The 19,654-nt window shown below is 34.8% G+C and overlaps 1 long non-coding RNA gene across 1 annotated transcript in view; it reads left to right on the top strand.

Moving 5' to 3' along the window:
* Nucleotides 1-19,654, top strand: part of LOC145283602 (uncharacterized) — an 812,117-nt gene that overhangs the window by 666,608 nt on the left and 125,855 nt on the right. The window contains exon 3 of the long non-coding RNA XR_013868643.1: nt 3,132-3,230. This is a non-coding gene — a long non-coding RNA (uncharacterized LOC145283602). The remainder of the gene's footprint in view (nt 1-3,131; nt 3,231-19,654) is intronic.

The raw sequence follows: 19,654 nt of genomic DNA, 5'->3' as shown, positions 1-19,654 counted from the left end.
TTTTTAATAAATTGTTAATTGAAAGCACAGAATAGTGACAAAACACCATCCCCTCCCCTTGGTAAGAATAGCAAAAAAAATAATAATGGTTTTCTTGGTAGAAACCTTTCTGTATTTCACCTAACAATTTCTGGTGCTAATGAACTTGTTGATCCGCGCTATTTTTTAAATCGTATTTCCAGGTTTAATTAAAGTTTTATGATATGTTTTTTCATTCAATTATAAGGTTAAAGTACAGAATAGATACAAAACACCCTCCCCTCCCCATATTAAGAATGGCTTTTTAAATGATAACGTTATTATTTCAGCACGGGTCACTCTCTACATGAGTACCTAATATTTTTTCAGCCATTCTTACCATAGAGAGAGGGTGGTGTTTTGTAACTATTCTGTGCTTTTTTAACTAATAATTTATTATTAAAAAAAGATATTGTGAAATTATAAAAAAAATAAAAACATATTGTGAAAGTTGAATTTAACTTGAAAAAAAACAATGTGAACGGCGCGTTCAACATTGTAGCCGGACCTTATTTGGCAATAAGGTCACGTTAGTCGATTAATGGGTGCTAATGCACTTACTGATCCGCGCTATTTTTTTTTAATCGCATTTCCAAGTTTAATTAAAGTTTTATGTTTTTTTGGTATTTTTTTAGATTAGATCCACCTCCACAATTTTCTTTTAAATGACGACTTCTCAAGGTTTCCGACTATGCTGAATACAGAAATCGCATTGAAATTTTGCAGAAATGAGTAGTTATCGAGATATAAATAGTTGTTTTATGCATTGTATTATTTGGCGGCCATCTTTGTTACGCGCGTAGATTTGTTTATGACGCGCGCAAGCGTGTAAAAAAGATGGCTGCCAGAGATTACAATGCATTATACAAATTTTTAATATCTCGATAACTACTTATTTCTGCAAAATTTCAATGCGATTTCCGTATTCAGCATAGTCGAAAACCTACAAAAGTCGTCATTTAAAAGAAAATTGTGGAGGTGGACCTAATCTAAAAATTTACCTTTTTTTTTAATTCAGTTGTAAGGTTAAAGTACAGAATAGGTACAAAACACCCTCTTCTCCCCATGTTTAGAATGGCTTTTTAAATAATAACGTTATTATTTCAACACGGATCAATAAGTGCATGAGTACCCAATTTCTTTAAAAACATTCATATTTTCTTATATAAAAACAACTTCTGTAAAAAAAAGAGAAAAGAAAAAACGTGCACTTTCAATTTTTGTTAAAAAAGTTTTCTTAAACAAAAAAAAATACGGTAAGAACAAAACGTTAATCGGTATTCATGCAGAGAGTGATCCGTGCTGAAATAATAACGTTATTATTTTAAAAGCCATTCTTAACATGGGGAGGGTTTTTTACCTATTCTGTACTTTAACCTTACAATTGAATAAAAAACATATCACAAAACTTTAATTAAACGTGGAAATACGATTTTAAAAATAGCGCGGATCACTCTCTGCATTAGCACCGAAAGTACAGAATAGTTAAAAAAATCCTCCCTCCCCCATGTTAAGAATGGCTTTCTAAATAATGTTAATGCTTCAGTACTCTTCCTTGTCTGCTTAAGTTTAACTTTTGTTTATTAAAATGTTAGGTGAAAGTCCAGAATAGTTACAAAACACCCCTATTCCCATGTTAAGAATGGCTTTCTAAATAATAACGTCATTATTTCAGCAGGTAGCTTCTCTGCATAAGTACCATGTTTTGTTTTTAATTGTTAAGTGAAAGGACAGAATAGTTACAAAATACCATCCCCATGTTAAGAATGTCTTTCTAAATAACATTATTTCAGCACGGTATTTTCTATGCATACGTACTATCTATTTTTGTTTATCAAACTGTTAGGTGAAAGTATAGAATAGATGCAAAACTCCCTCCTCGTGTTAAGAATAGCTTTCTAAATAACGATAGTACTATTTTTTGTTTATTAAATTGTTAGGTGAAAGTATAAAATAGTTACAGAACACCCCCCCCTTTCCCATGTTAAGAATGGCTTTCTTAATAGCATTATTTCAGCACGGTACCTTCTCTGCATAAGTACCATCTTTTGTTCATTAAATTGTTAGGTGAAAGTATAGAATAGTTACAAAACGCCCTCCCCATGTTAAGAATGGCTTTCTAAATAACGTTATTATTTTAGCACAGTACCTTCTCTGCATAAGTACCATGTTTTGTTTATTAAATTTTTAGGTGAAGTACGGTACTCATGCAGAGAGTGATACGTGCTGAAATAATAACGTTATTATTTAGAAAGCCATTCTTAACATTGGGATGGGAGGGTGTTTTGTACCTAATCTGTATTTTAACCTTACAATTGAATAAAAAACATATAATAAAACTTTAATTAAACCTGAAAATACGATTTAAAAATAGCGCGGACCACTCTCTGCATTAGCACCAAATATTATTTAAGCAAGTTACCAATCCGTAAAATTTATTCGAAAAAAAAACTGTACTTTTACCAAACAATAGTGTTAATAATAATAAAAAATTCATATTTTCTTATATCGAAACATAAAAAAAACAAAAACAAAAAAAACGACTTCGACTCAAAAAGCAAGCGACAAACTTTTTTTTTTGCCTGATAATAAATAATTTTTTGCCTGATTAATAAAGAAAAAATGTTTAAATTAAAACATTTGGAAGATAAACAAAGGAATTATGTTGTTTTTTTTTTACTTATCGAGTAAACAGAAAATGAAATCTTCTAGTTAGTTTCGTCCATTATGAATCGAACAGGAAGTTCAGTTCTATCAACAAAACCGGTTCACACTAACGGATTACGAAAATATATTTATTTTATTTAATATTTTAATAATTGGCGATGTCAATTTATTTTAATAACATAAAAACATCCCTCCACTCTAAAGATGGGTTGTCTGAAAATTTCAAATAAATTGTTAATGTAGAAATATAGTTGTATAAACTTTGAACGAACCAAAAATTACATTTATATATATATATAGATGAGCTATTACATAGATTCAATTATAATTGTTCTATGAGTGTGGTTGCATTAATGTGTATGTTTATTTTTACTTACATATTTTTGCAGTAATAACAAGTTTTTATATTTGTTCTGACTATATGTATATTTTTTTATATTTTCCAGAATATGACGAATATTATCCAAAACCTCCATTAATATAGGAAAAGTAAAAACATTCAAGAAAATAATTTTGGAGAAATGTAATTTACATTTTAATCAGACGTAAGTATGTTAAAATTTTGGATTAATTGTACAAGAAGACATGCATTATACATCATATTAATATGCTTCAACATTATATACACATACATATGCGGGAAACATTATATACACATACATATGTGGGAAACATTATATACACATACATATATGGGAAACATTATATATACACACATGTGTGGGAAACATTATATACACATAAATACACATGTTGAAAACATATACCCATACGTACGTATATGGAAAACATTTTATATACATACACATAGAGAAACCCGTATACATACGTATGTGGAAAATATTGTAATTCGTCTGTATATTTTATTGTGTCCTTGCGAGCTATCGAGTTGAGTGTGCTTGTGGGTTGTAGCGCCGAGAGTATGTTTGCGAGTCTTCGCAACAAACTAGTCTTTAGTGAGTTGTGTGTATCTATTTTTGTATGTAGACACTCTCGTTAGTTCTCGCTAGCGAGATTGAAATTCCACAGCCAGTGGCAGTGTCGCAGAGTATGGTAGCCTCTGAATCGGGAGGTGGAAGTAGGAGAATTTGCAATAGGAAAATTTTTAGGCCGTTGAATCTACATTTTCTAGGGCTGGCTGGTCCTGTCCTATATTAAGTTAATAGAGGCTGAAGTTGTGAAGGCACTATCCAGTAATCGGGAAATTGCATCGGCTCCGGGAATTTCTGTTCCGGGAATATGTCTAATATCACTCATACACAAATATATTGTCCAGATTAGGAAAAGTGCGAAGGAAAGCAAAAGTAAAGATTATAATATCCCAACCTTTTGATTTTACTCACCTTCATCCCAAACAAGGCATATCTCCACTTGGACGGAAGTGGCTGCTAATTGGGACCCCAGAAAAGTTAACAAGATGTTGGTTTACGACACAGCAAGGTAAGCAGGTTGTAGAAGGGAATTCTAAAATCTATCTGTTTGATGGAAGAAGCTATTAGCATAGAACGCTTTCTGGCATTCAGGGATCTCAACAGTGAAGGCGTGTGATTTTTTTTTTTTTTTTTTTTTTTGCTAACCGGGTTTGTCGAGGATATAGACGTCGATGAGGGCATAAATGCAATGAGCTCATCAGAGCAGATTCTATTAAAATACTTGTAAAACAGGCACAGGGATGCAACATTACGGCAATGGTACAGGGGTTGGACCCTAGTTTACAAATAGGGACCTATTAGATTGGATGTCCTTTTTTATCCCATCCAAAAGGGAGAGACTAGTGGTAGATGCACTAGCCTAGATGTGCCAGCAATACTCTATGCATGGGAGAATGGTGGCCTTGTAGATGTACAGGATACTTTCAGGTATGAGTAGTTTTTTAGCATGAAAGAGGAAGTTCACATTTCTTGCAGCAACCTTCGCAATGTCCTCAATGTATTTGTCTCAGTTCATATTTCCTATGACTATTAAACCGAGGACTTTAAAGAAAGAATTCTCAGATATGGAGTTATTTGTCATGGATATCGGTGGTTGGAGAGACTTCTTGTAATTGTTAAAAGGGGAGCAGCTTAGTTTTACTAGCATTAAATGTTATTATTAATTTACGTCTCTATATTCCAATACGAACTGGGGGTCATTTTCTAAGGATTCAGCCATTGTTTTTGATTTATGTATATCAGTTCTTTCCTCATGCATGTTATAGAGCGTTGTGCTATCAGAAAATATACCCATTTCGTACACAATATTATCAGGAATGTCGTTAATGAATATCAGGAATAATAGTAGTCCACTAAGGCACTCACGTATTAATGTTATGTTGCATGGATGAACATCCATCAATAACAACCTGGATGGTTTTATTGCTTAAGAAAGGATCTAATTAAATTTATTATTCGTCCAGTTATACCGTATGATTAAATTTTCATTAGCATCACTTCATGCAAGACTTTGTCAAACGTCTTGTATATATCGAAGGCTACAGCCCTGGCTTCGTCCGCCTTATCACATGTATGGTATATGCGTTCAGAGATAACTGTTAAACTATCTGCAGTAGATTATTTAAGCATGCATTCTTTCGGCTTTGGCTATTTCTTTCTTACAGTGTTGATGTTGAAAATGACGAACAGACAGGTATATTGCCAGTAGCTCTCGGTCGACTATGCTGTAGCAAGGTTTAGCAGGTTTGAGCTGGTAAGAGAAGAATGCCAGTGCTCGGTTTACTCTATTCGCAGTATACTGGAGAACTGATTTAACAGCAGAATCGGAAGAATCTACTGTCAAAGATAAAGTGGCATCTGGTATGTGCCAAGAAAGGAATAAAGTTAATTTCTTTTTTTACTAACTCACACAAAGATAATTGTATTTGAAAATTAACTTTCTATTATGCTTTTAACAAGGTAGTGAAAGGAAAAAGTTTATGAGAACATTTTAGTTATAAACCTTCGATAAAAATTCGCCATGCCAACTCATTTACGTAACTGTCGTAAAGAAGTTGAAGGTGAGAATCGTTGAATTGCGTCAATTTTCGTTGAAAGCTGTCGAATACAATTACAGTCAATCAAATTATCTTCAATTTCTAGAAAACACGTATTTGTCTGCATTTATGCGTACATTCTGTGTACTGAGTCCATCGAAGAGATGAGTGAGGTGATTTTCCTAGCGACCAACAAATCATGGATATAGGTAAATACAAATTCTAACATTCAGACAACTTCGTCAATAAATCTTTGAAACGTACCGGGCGGATTCCGAGGGCCAAATGGCATAAAAAGAACTCGAAATTCCCAAAGTTAGTGTTATCTTAGTGATATCCTTTGTATTCATAGGAATTTGATAGTATGCCCGAATTAGATCAATCTTACTAAATATCAAGCAATCATGAAGATTAGCTGGAAAATCTTGGAGGTTTGAGATTGAATATCTGTCGGGGACAGTGACAGAATTTAGTTGGCGACAGTCTTCAACAGGGCGAAAATCTACATCATCTTTCTTTACTAAATGAACATGAGATCCCCTCGGACTTTTTGGAAGAACGGATTAACCCGAGATGGAGCATGTGGTCAAATTTGTCCTTAGCCTTCTTGAGATGATCAGATGTCAGTCGTCTCGAACAAGAAAAAATAGGAGGCCCATTTGCGATATGGTGAACGGTCGAATTCACCATTTTAGTGAAACCAAACACAGGATCCACTTATTCTGAATATGGAGACAGAAGACTATGAAACCAGTCGCTAGTAGAGGCGGCTAAAATTTTGGAACCGCACACGGTATTAGTTCAGAAATGTACAGGAACAATAAGTCAAAATTATCTAGGAAATCAGCACCTAGAATTGGATAGGTTAGGTTCGCAATTATGAACACTCAGCGGAGTGCTCGGTGAGGTTTAGGTCAAACGTCAATTTAAATTGATTATGGGTGTCTGTCGTCGACGAATTCATGGCAAGTAGAGAAATATTCAATTTCTTGGGTTTATTAGCAATCAGTCGTAACGACCAAACAGAGCACGAGAATCCTGTGTCTATCATAAATGGATTGTTTGACACATGATCCTTTACAAAATTGTACGAATTTGTGAACACTCGCCGGAGGCACATAACGTACTCAGGTCCTCTGTAATTCATTTCCTTGGTTAAAAGAGCAGGGTGGTCAGCACTGGCGAGCCCTCTTTCCATCAGTGAAATGGTATCGGCAAGGTCTAGTATTTTTTGTAATACGCGGCTGAAAATTATTACGACTTCGATTCCTAACACAAGGAACGTGTCTGTCTCGCCACAACATGTATAATTTGTAGCTAACGAGTCAAACTTTGTTAATAATTTGTCATTAAATTAACTCGATTGCTGCTTACCCCCATCAGTTGCTACAGTCTGAATTGACCAGGGTTGCTGGCTGAATTGTTCTGTCATGGTAGCCAGTTGTTCAACAATAGTCTCCTCCAGGTTCGGAGCCAGTATAGCTAGGACTTCAGTAGACAAACGTAATTTTTTTATATACTTAGTGTGTCTCTTGCCGAAGAGTTCGAAAAGCCATTTAACTGTCTTTGAGACGTTGTAGGGGGGCTGTCACCTAGGTGCTCGTTCTGCTTTTCTTTAACGCAGTGTTGCTTTTCAATAACTGTTTTAATTCCTCATAGGTAATGCCTGAATACCGCTTGTAATTAAGAACCAGGCAGTTTTTGCTAGAAGCGCAGGCATGCCACAGTACAAAACGCGTAACTGCCTTGTGTGTGTGCGTGTGTGTGTGTGTGTGTGTGCGTTTGTGCGTGTGTGTGTGTGTGTGTGTGTGTGTGTGTGTGTGTGTGTGTGTGTGTGTGTGTGTGTGTGTGAATCGAACAGGAAGAAAATAAAATTTTTAACAATCTGACTTGAACATTTTTTTAAGAACATAATTTGAATAAAGTTCATACAGCTGGGAACAAAATTGATCTGTATGTGGCAATAACTTTATATGGGGAAGCTGAAGTTAGGTTGAAACGTAATGATTTGAACACAGGTTTTTCGACGTAACGTGTTCGTTTGTTAGGGTATCCGTTTGCTACAGGAGTGTTCAGCTCATGTGTCGCTTGACGGGGTCGCGATTGTAATTATTTTGTCAAGTGTTTGTTCATTGTATCTGTTTGCGAGCCGTCGAGTAGAGTGTACCGTGTCGACTATGTGCTTGCGGGTTGTAGCGTCGAGAGTATGTTTGCTAGTCTTCGCGACAAACGAGTCTATTTTGAGTTGTGTCCCTTTCTTTAGGTAGGAACTCTCGTTGAAATCACGTGGCCAAAATATCGCTCCACTACAACATTATATCTAGATATATACATATGTGAATAATGTAAAGATGAGAGATCAATACTTAAAGATCCGTCTCAATGTTTCAACTAACTGAAACAAGTTTAAACACTGGCAGGTATTTATCTACATTTTAGACAATTTGCTTTGGAGAAAACTTTCACAATAGTTTGAGATGCGTCCTCGAGTTTTGATCTATCTTTTTTTTCGTTTTCTCTCATCTGTCTTGTTGAATTATCGTTTGAATTTAAGTTAATCTGTCATATGAATTACTGTATTGAAGAGCAATACAATGTGCATGTAAATGTGTACGGTAAATACGAATAGACAAATGCTGAATAGAAATATGCAAATTTATGAAGAAAAGGATAATGTAGACAAAAATGATAATGTTTTACCTGTATTATATAAATTTTTATTTATCATATACTTTCCTAAATTCTGAAAGATCAATTTTTATTACATTTATTTATATATTTTACACTTAATCACTTTTTATATCAAAAAACAATGTGCCAGGACTTATAATAAAACTGGTTCAACCGTGTATGAATTTACTATATAAACTCCTCTACAAAAAATAAATTCCATTTTCTTTTTCCCCTTAGCGTTAAGTGATATTTTCATGAACAGTGCTTCTTTATAAGTGCTTCCCACCTGTTGACCATAATTATTTCTCTGCTGATTACAAAAATCCAACGTCAATAAATTCTTTTTTACGGATCGCCCTATAAATAAGCAAATGCACTTCATAACATTGATTAATGTTAATACTCTTATAGTGTTCCCCATCTTTCAGCTATCATTCATTCTCGTCTCATTAACCCTCATGCTCGAGTAGCTATTATCCTATTTAAGATGTGATAACAATATTAAAAAATCATATATAAAAGGCGTTTGAGGTAATCGCACATGGCTGCATCTGGTCCTTCTTCATATTACCATCCAGCAATACATTATCCATTGATCTCGTTGAGTTACTTCATCAAGTTTAGTTTCCGACGTGATGGATTGAATTTCTCCCCATTGCTTTGCTTTGTTGTCGTATTGTTTTTCTTCACAAATTGACCATAGATTTTCGATCGAATTTCGATGTCGACTTGATGGTGAACATTCCATTATCTGTGCTGTAAATGTACACTAAACAGATTCATGTGTAACCTTAGATACACGATAAGCTGCAGCGTCATGTATCAATACACACGCCAGTTTGAAACTGTGAGGTTGGGACTTGTGTAATTTATTCATTTAAAGAAAGTCATGTGTACAAAATTGTAATAATTTAGTTGGGTTTTTTCATCGAATTTCGATTGTTCATTAATATTTTATGGAGAATTCCACCGATTTAATTGGAGATCTATTTCCGCTCTACCGTTGTTTTTTAATAACAGACACAATTAGATCTAATAAAATTCAATCATCATCAGCCAATCAATCAGTGGAATTAGCCGGGATTTGTAAAGCATTTGCACTGTTTCCAGTTATCGACTTAATTACATTTTAAACAAAAATCTTTATTGTTCGATGCTTTCTATTTGATTGTTTTGAGATCTTTAAAATGACTATTTTCCCACTGCACAATTTATGATAATTTTTGTTTTTTAAGCATTCTTAAATACTTTCATGTTTTAAGTGTATAAAGAAAATGTTGTCCAGATAAAAATATACGATTTCCACTTCTGAATAACACATAAACACAGGGTTTTTTTACAAGGGAGAAACCACTTATCAAGACACAAAGCCCACTCAAGGATAAGGGTTAATGACTGTAGTGTGGTAATGTAATAATCGCTAATGGTGTAGATTGGATAGAATTTTATTATTTATGGAGCCGGCTCAACAAGAACTTGTTTACATTGGACTTGAAGGTTACCATATTGTAATCGATCAGGAAGCAGGGGAGTGGAATAGTGTTTCACAAGCATGCAGTTCTAAAAAAGAAGCTGTGTTCATGAAATCTGCGTTTAGATTTAGGCACAGATAGAGAGTAGGGGAAATTGTTTGTAGTAGGCAATTGTTTGTAGTCGAGTGTCTTTTGTTAAAGTTTGGTAAAGGAAACCATATATTGAAGTTATAATTATAATAATTATAATGAAGTCATATTGAAGTTAAGACGAGCACTTGTCATGAAAATAACGATGGCTCAGAGACAGACTAGCAAGGTATCAAGAAAGATACTAATAAAATAGTCAATTATGGCAGAACATATATACACTGAAAAAAAGAAGAAAATAGTTTTTATAATGTTTTAGAAAGAATAACTAATAGTCTACAGTTTTTATTCGTAAAAATTTCAGTGATTTTAATCAAGAATATTGAAACTACTGATAATATTTATACAAGCTCTGTTTTATGAAAAAAATGCTTGTTAGCAATTTCAAAAAAAAATTCAAAAACTGATAAATGTTTCTTTTATTATTATTATTATTATTAGTAGTAGTAGTAGTAGTAGTAGTAGTAGTAGTAGTAGTAGTCTCAACCTTTGATGTTTTTAATTGGACCTTTTTCCTTGACCATCAGGTTAATTCCTTTGATTTTAGATATTCAAACTGTATTAACACTATCGTCATTCCTAATAAGCAAGCCTTTTAAAAAATTGGAAAAGGAATTGTCTTGCTAATCTGATTAAGCAGTTTATGATGGCTGTTTGTTATGGTTCCAAGCGTTTCAATCACAATGGAAATCATTTTGACTTTCTTACAGTCGAGGTGTTGGCTTTGTATTATTATTATTATTATTATTATTATTATTATAAATTATTAATATTATAATTATTTTTTAATTATTATTATTATTATTACTAATTATTAATATTATAATTGTTATGATTATAATATAATGATATTATATTATATTATATAATAATTATATAATTATTATAATTATTTTTAATTATTATAAGTATTATAATTATGAATTATTATTTTCATAATTCATATTATTGTTATTACTTCATAGAATTTGCATATATTTCAGTCTCTATTTTTTATATTGATGTTGAACTAGCATAGTGCATGCTGATATAATAGGTGCTAATGTTTTTGCCTTTCCTTATTCAATCTGCACATCGATGATTGTACAGTTTTAGTCGCTTGTTTTGGAGTTGCCATCAAAGTGGTATTTGGCGATCAACCCTGGCTAATTGACTCCAGCTACCATTTTATCTAAATTTAGTTTTCTTAAAGAGTACACTATTTAGTTTCTTTACAAATAGTTTTTCTCTTTTCTCTTGCAACCTCTGACTCTTTTCACCGCAGATCGTAGTATATTTTTCCTTTTTCACTGCATGAAGAAGCGTTTCATTACTTTGAAAAGTATATTTAGTTAAACTCCCTTCTCATATACTTACCACATCTTCAACACAAAGTAAGCCTCGACAACCTTTTTTCTAGGTAGATACACTTAATATACATCTTTTCTTAGCAAAAGTCCAACAAATTGTTAGCATTCTACGTGTTTTGGCGTCCAAATATTTTAATCCATTTACATGGCAGTCAAATATATCAGCGGTATATGGAATGATAGCTACTAATGGCATATATTGTATTCCGACAGTGGAGGCACAATTAAAGAATAGTTTATAATCTTATCTTATGATCGGCTGTAACCTGGTTTTTCATTTCCATGTTCTTAATCTTATCGGCTTCCAGTATCCCTAAATATTTATAGCCTTCCTCACTGTCGACATTCTTTATTAGGTCTGTTGTTGAAAATTCAAGGTTATCTGAATGAACGAGCTTGCCTCTTTTTTATCAAGCGAATAGCTTATTTCGTGATGTCGAATTCCATCCTTACGTCATTAATAAACAATTGATCATAGTCATTCAGGTATCGACCTAGTTCTCATTCCTCTCCTCCCAAAAACTTTAAAGTCATCCATGACTAGTAGATAGTTGACTATTATTATTATTTACTCACAAGGAGTAGTCACGTCAGCCATCATCAACTTTCTCTTTAAGAACACCCTATAGTGTTCTCTAGAGTCTGAAGAACAACAAGTCTCCCCAGATTTCCAGTACTCTCTACCAATCTATCTATCAATAACATTTTTAGATGATTTTTCGCTATTGAAATAGGCGCTTACCACTAGTCTTCACTGGAATTTTGGTGGCAATAAGCCTCTCCAAGTATCCAGTTCTCTTCGCACTCATTCTGAGGAAGTCTGACTAGTGCTTTTTCTTTTTGGTCTTTCCATTCTATTCCACCCTCTTCAACTGTTTGGTATAGTGCTTGTTGATGCCAACTATCCCTTTTTTGATCTGATGTTGGTGAGTTGGTGGCGAGTTAACTTACAATTATAGTTTCAGTTTTCTTGCTTCCATGTAGTGTTTCTTTGTGTTTTACCTCTGTAGTAGTTTCTATATGTCTGGCTTGTGCCTGTGGCTCAAGTATATTAGTTTCTGCATTCAAGGATTTCCTTAATATTTCAGTTGTTCTCATTATTGTTATCCGTTGTATCTTCTCAATTATCCGTCTGCATATCTATGTCCCATTAAATTTTGTGACTTTCATTTTCAATTACTGTTGCCAGTTTGTAATTATACCATGTGTCTGGATACTCAAGACGTAGTTGTCTACACAATTACTAATGCACTGCCTTCCCACTTCATCGTGCATGTTTTAAATTTAGGGGAGGGGCTTTTTTGCTGCATTCGCTTATTATGTCATTTATTGTTTCGTCTATTTGTCCACAGAGTTTGCATTTACTGTTTTCTTGTGTCTTGCTTATCCTTGCTTTGTTGTGGTTGGTTCTAATCGCATTATCTTGTGCGGCTGTAATTAGACATTCAGTTTCTTTGTCCAGGTTTCCTTTTTGTAGATATGTTCTAGTATTTTCGTTCATCTCTTATGAATCAGCCGTTTAGCTGTTTCACTTCCCATTTTTCGTTTCTCGTATTTTTGTGTCATTTACACATTTTCTATACAAACTAACCCCCTCCTTCATCTCTTTTGTTCACGTGTCTGTCAGTATCATCTTTAAATGTATTGAATTGTACATAGTCATCAATCTCTAGGTCTTCTGGTCACGATGTTCTGGTTCATCTCGGGTCACACCTGTAAACAGTCCAAAGTATCTTACTAGTGACACTGCCTATGTGTTTATACATTTTATATAGTTTCTACTATATAGTTTAGTATCGAGGAGTTATATTTTTATTCTTCTGGGGTATTCCTTCCCAATTTTCTCTTTCATATCTGTTACTTTGATTATGTATGCTTCCATAACATCTAAATACGTGTGACTATCCTGTTTATGTAGAGCCTGTTTGGTCCCATGCCTTCCGTTGCTTCCAGTTTTCCTCTTCTCATGATCAGTATTGCTCACTTTTACATACCGAATTTCATTCAGATATCCTGATTCTGTTTTTTTTTTTTTTTTTTTTTTTTTACAAAGGCATCACCACATTATCAAGGCCCAGAGGCCACTCAAAGATAAGGGTTAAAGAGTGTACAGTAGAAATTGGTCAATATAGTAATCATTAGTAATGAAAATTTGGTAAATTTAATAACTTATATGGAACGGCTCATCAAGAACTTATTTACTTTAGACTTGAACACAATCATATTGTAGTCAGCCAGAAAGCAGGAAAACGGAAGACAATTCCACAGGCGTGCAGTTCTAAGAAAGAAGCTTTGTTCATGGAATCTACGTTTAGGTTTAGGCACAGATAAAGAGTGGGGAAATTATTGATAGTGTTTACAGCTAGACGAGTGTTTCTTGTGAAAGTTTGGCGAGGGGGGACCAAAGATTGAAGCTCAGTTGAACACTTTCCATGAAAATAACGATACATCAGAGACAAACTCGCAACATCTCTTCTGTGAGATAGAGGTTGCAAGGAGGAGAAAAGGACATCTCCTACGAGGCTACGAAGTCTATTTTGAACTCTATCAAGGCAGGACAAGTCCTTTCTAGCAGCTCCTGCCCAGATGTGGCAACAGTATTCCATCCTTGGACGTACCTGGCTCTTATATAGGTAGAGAATAGCATCAGCAGTGAGATATCTACTGGATCGATAGAAAGATCCCACCATTTTTCCAGCGGCCTTGGCAACAGATTTGATATACGTGTTCCATTTAAGATCAGGAGTAATAGTCAAGCCCAGAAGCTTGTCAAAACTTGAGGCCTCCTGAAGACGAGAGCCATTCATTTCAATTGATGACAAATGTGGATTAGAATGTTGATGATGTAAAGAGAGAAGCTTGGTTTTAGATGCATTAAAAGTAACCAGCCACTCCTTTCCCCATTGTACTACGTGCTCAAGATCAGAGGAGAGAGAATTGGAGAGAACTTGGTCGTTTACTGTCTTAGATGTGGTACCATAAATGGTAGTGTCGTCAGCATAAATGTCTACAAATGATGTAAGGATATGATTTGGAAGATCATTAATGTAGATCAGGAAAAGAGTTGGGCCCAGGATGGATCCCTGAGGGACACCGGCATTAATACTGTGAGCTTCTGATTTTTGCCCCTCAACTACTACTCTTATGAACCTATCAGAAAGAAATGATTTAATAATTGAGAAGACTTTTCCAGCTATACCATAGCTAGCGATCTTATGAAGTAAACCTTTATGCCATACCCTATCAAAGGCTTTAGATATGTCAAGAGCAATTGCCCTAGAAAGATTGCCACCGTCGAGAGATTTGCTAATCCTATGCGATATAACTGTAAGGACATCTGCTGTAGATCTAGCAGAACGGAAACCATATTGAGTGTCACTAAGAAGGTTATTTTTGTTGAGATGTTTGATTACTTCTGTATTTAACACAGATTCTAGCAACTTACTCATGACGCACAGGAGACTTATTGGCCTGTACTGAGAGGGGGATGAGCGATCACCTGAATTCTTAAATACAGGGCATACTGATGAGATTTTCCAGGGAGATGGGAAACTATTCTCCTTAAGACAACGTTTAAACAGTTTTGTAAGTATGGGCGCTAATTCAGGTTGAAGTTTTTTGAGTACTATAATTGGAATACCATCAGGGCCAGTTGCTTTACTCGAATCAAGGTTTTTGATTAGCTTCGCAACATCACGTACAGATATACGTATATCACATAGCGTGTTTTCTGATACAGGAGGAAATATTGGGGGTTGGTGGTCTTGGTCGCAAAGGGTAGAATTAGCTGCAAAGTTCTTGACAAAGAGTTTGGCTTTGTCTGATGCTGACGAGATTACCTCAGGTCCATTGATAATAGTTGGGATGGAGCACACGCTTCTGTTCAGGATTCTGTTTGCTATTTGCCAAAACTGGTGGGAACCAAGCCGCTGCTCAGCTACTTTGGACTTAACAGATTGAGCATACAACACTCTTGCGTTCCTTATTACTTTCTTACAATGGTTGCTGGCAGTCCTGAAAACGGCTTTAGTTTTCATACATCTATTACGTTTGAAGCAGTGGAAAAAGTGATTTCTGTGCGCAATGGCAGCAGCACATTCTGGAGAGAACCATGGCTGGCTGTTAGGTTTTTGCTGAAACTTTTTAGAGGGTATGAAATGGTCAATACCTACAATTAACCATTCAGTTAGGTCTAATACTATAGAGGACACATCCTTTTTAAACATGGAATGCAGAGGTAGATCAGATATAAATGTACGGAAGCTATCCCAGTCAGCCTTAGTGTATCGATATACTGTACGGTGAAGAGGTACGTCTGGGGACTTATTACATTTCATTTTTATCTTAATTGATACAACAGAGTGGTCGGAAGATCCAAGAGGCGACAGAATAGAAACTGAACATAGTTCAGGGCAAGTTGTGAGAAAAAGGTCTAGTAGGCTCGCATACTGGCCGTCATTATCGGGCACACGGGTAGGTTCCTGAACAATCTGAGTGAGGTCATAGGCAATGGAGAAATCATGACAGAACCTCCCCTCATCATCGGTCTTGTTTGAGTGGGTCAACCATTCGACGTTGTGAACATTGAAGTCTCCACATACGTGAATGTTAGCTGAAGGATAAGTAGAAAGGACTTGGTCAATTTTCTCAGATATGCTTTGAAAGATAGTAACTCCACTGTTGTGGGGGCGATAGAGAGTAAATATAAATGCAGTAGTGTGAGCTAAAGCAACCCGGAAGCACATATAGGGTAAGTTAGGATCTTCCCTGGAGATGTCCCTCCCACATGGAAAGCTATCTTTAATATAGGCACATATTCCATGCCCATGGCGATCTTGGGGGTCAGATTTAGAAGTTAAGTTAGAGTATCCTGAAATTGCAAACTCATCTAGGGAAATAGCCTGTCCAATGCCAGTTTCACTTAAAAATAAAAGGTCTGGTTTAGTCTCCTGTAATTGGGTTTCAACCTCTGGAAGGTTAGAACGAAGACCCCTGATGTTGGAGAAGGAGACATGGTAGTAGGGGTCTACGTTGGAAGTTGGGGAACCGGGTTTAATCGTGTATTTTTTCTTGAAACTTGTCATGATGAAATTTTGGAATTTGTGGACTAGGTCGACAGATTTACTTAGAGCAGGACAGAGAGGGGAAATTAAGAGAGAAAAAGAAACGAAGAATTTTGTTTTTTATTTGTAGCTAATGATAAGGTAAAGCCGTACCAATTACCCACTAGTATGGCATCGAGAGGCCCCACCAGAAGCTACTGCATGGTCCAGAATCCATTCACCAAATGGCAATACAGCAGCCCCAGTACTTTGCACCTGCTGATAGGACAGCCTCCTTAGTGGTTAATCCAAGGTTCGGGTCCCTGACTATCAGGCGGATAACGTCAGCCCAGACAAAACGCTTACCTCCAGCACCCTTACTAGTGACATGGCTACAAGGATAGACATAGAAACAGAAAATTTCCGCCATCTCAGCCAACTGTTCGCAAAAATACTGCCAACCTAGAAAACAGCTTTTTCTTCTCCCTTTGTCCGAAAAATCACTCATTTAAAAAAATGAGGACTGAGGGACAAATAAGAAGAAGCGAGAGTAACAGGAGCTGCCGATAACGCATCCACAATGCGTTTTCTACTCTCCATTAAAAAAAAAAAAAATTATTAAGTATTCTACTTAATAAAAGTCCAACAGACGTGTTTAAGGGAAAGTATGGTGATAAATTCCCCTCACACGAACTAAAAATGAGTATAATTCGTAATTTTGCTATCAACTCGGTGGATAAATAAACATATGTACGAGGAAAAAAAAAAAAAAAAAAGGCTAGCATTTAATAAAACAGAAATACACAAATTAAATACTGAAATAAAATGGAGTTGTTAATATTTTAAATCTAAAATAAAAAGCATGATTGAAATCACTTATCTCAACAAAAACAATTCCGTCTCCAAATTGCAAACTGTGTTGAAAGAAATTCAGTTAGTAGCGTTCAAAACATTTTTTTTTTAAATTAGCCGTTAAAAGAAAATCGTGATTTTATTCTGAACTTAAGCTAGTAACGTTTTAAGAAGCTTACGATATAAAAGAAAAGGCTGATGGGGGGGGGTTCTTCCGAAAGTAAGTTGGTGCCGTTATAAGTAATTTCGAGATAAGATGGAAGCCGGTATTGGACTAGAAAAAAAGCTAGCATTTAATAAAACAGAAATACACAAATTAAATACTGAAATAAAATGGAGTTGTTAATATTTTAAATCTAAAATAAAAAGCATGATTGAAATCACTTATCTCAACAAAAACAATTCCGTCTCCAAATTGCAAACTGTGTTGAAAGAAATTCAGTTAGTAGCGTTCAAAACATTTTTTTTTAAATTAGCCGTTAAAAGAAAATCGTGATTTTATTCTGAACTTAAGCTAGTAACGTTTTAAGAAGCTTACGATATAAAAGAAAAGGCTGATAGGGGGGGGGTTCTTCCGAAAGTAAGTTGGTGCCGTTATAAGTAATTTCGAGATAAGATGGAAGCCGGTATTGGACTAGAAAAAAAGCTAGCATTTAATAAAACAGAAATACACAAATTAAATACTGAAATAAAATGGAGTTGTTAATATTTTAAATCTAAAATAAAAAGCATGATTGAAATCACTTATCTCAACAAAAACAATTCCGTCTCCAAATTGCAAACTGTGTTGAAAGAAATTCAGTTAGTAGCGTTCAAAACATTTTTTTTTTAAATTAGCCGTTAAAAGAAAATCGTGATTTTATTCTGAACTTAAGCTAGTAACGTTTTAAGAAGCTTACGATATAAAAGAAAAGGCTGATGGGGGGGGGGTCTTCCGAAAGTAAGTTGGTGCCGTTATAAGTAATTTCGAGATAAGATGGAAGCCGATATTGGACTAGAAAAAAAGCTAGCATTTAATAAAACAGAAATACACAAATTAAATACTGAAATAAAATGGAGTTGTTAATATTTTAAATCTAAAATAAAAAGCATGATTGAAATCACTTATCTCAACAAAAACAATTCCGTCTCCAAATTGCAAACTGTGTTGAAAGAAATTCAGTTAGTAGCGTTCAAAACATTTTTTTTTTAAATTAACCGTTAAAAGAAAATCGTGATTTTATTCTGAACTTAAGCTAGTGACGTTTTAAGAAGCTTACGATATAAAAGAAAAGGCTGATGGGGGGGTTCTTCCGAAAGTAAGTTGGTGCCGTTATAAGTAATTTCGAGATAAGATGGAAGCCGGTATTGGACTAGAAAAAAAAGCTAGCCTTTAATAAAACAGAAATACACAAATTAAATACTGAAATAAAATGGAGTTGTTAATATTTTAAATCTAAAATAAAAAGCATGATTGAAATCACTTATCTCAACAAAAACAATTCCGTCTCCAAATTGCAAACTGTGTTGAAAGAAATTCAGTTAGTAGCATTCAAAACATTTTTGTTTTGAAATTAGCCGTTAAAAGAAAATCGTGATTTTATTCTGAACTTAAGCTAGTAACGTTTTTTAGCGTATCTAGTTCCTTTTTTATTTTTGCAAACGGTTTCAAGACATCCATGTACATTAGGTGGGTCATTCTTTCATCTTTATAAGCGAGCTTGTATCTGGTTTAGCATTTTCATAGTAATTATTATTAGTATTCCATTAACTTTACACCGTTTTTTCTCCTCAAGAGTGGGCTCTTAAACCAAAGCTAGCAAGGATAGTCAAAGAGTCAATTAAATGGAAAACACCTGGTGTAGGATGTTTGCTGAGCCAAGCAGAACTCACTTCTGAAGTACGGTGATGTATCTGATTCCCAAGAAGTTCAATTTTTTGCATAAAATCATTAGCAATTGAGCCAAGCATACCTATATTTATTGGAAGTTTTCTTACTCCACAATCTAACACTCTCCATCCTCAGTTTCTGATAGTTCCATATTTTTTCATTCTTTTTGCTTGTTCAGTTGATGTCGTTTGGGCAAGCCACATCAATAATTTGGCATTCATTGGTCTTTTTGTTCACAACTACAATATATGGTTTCCTGCAAGTTATCTCTTGGTCACACTGGATCATGAAATCCCAACGTCCTCATTTTGCACTACCCCATTCTGAGTGATATTGGTGCCATTTGTCTGTCACTTGGATTCCCAACTTTTGGCGACGTATGTATTCTTTTTAAGCAAGTAGAGAACACGCACTAACAATGTGCGACACTGTTTCAAGAGATATACAACACAACTTGCACCTGTCAGAACAATCATTTCCATAGATGTTTTTATTTATCACATTTGTATTTAGTGCTTGTGTCTAGGCAGCAAATATATGAGTTTCTGTTTCTCTTTTTAAGTCACCTTTTAACAGAAAATTCCACGTGTCCT

The sequence above is a fragment of the Euprymna scolopes genome, chromosome 8 (genome assembly GCF_053919585.1).
Source record: "Euprymna scolopes isolate OS-2025 chromosome 8, ASM5391958v1, whole genome shotgun sequence".
Lineage (NCBI taxonomy): Eukaryota > Metazoa > Mollusca > Cephalopoda > Sepiida > Sepiolidae > Euprymna > Euprymna scolopes.
Note: the sequence above shows the minus strand (reverse complement) of the source record. Positions and strands in the feature narration are given on the sequence as shown.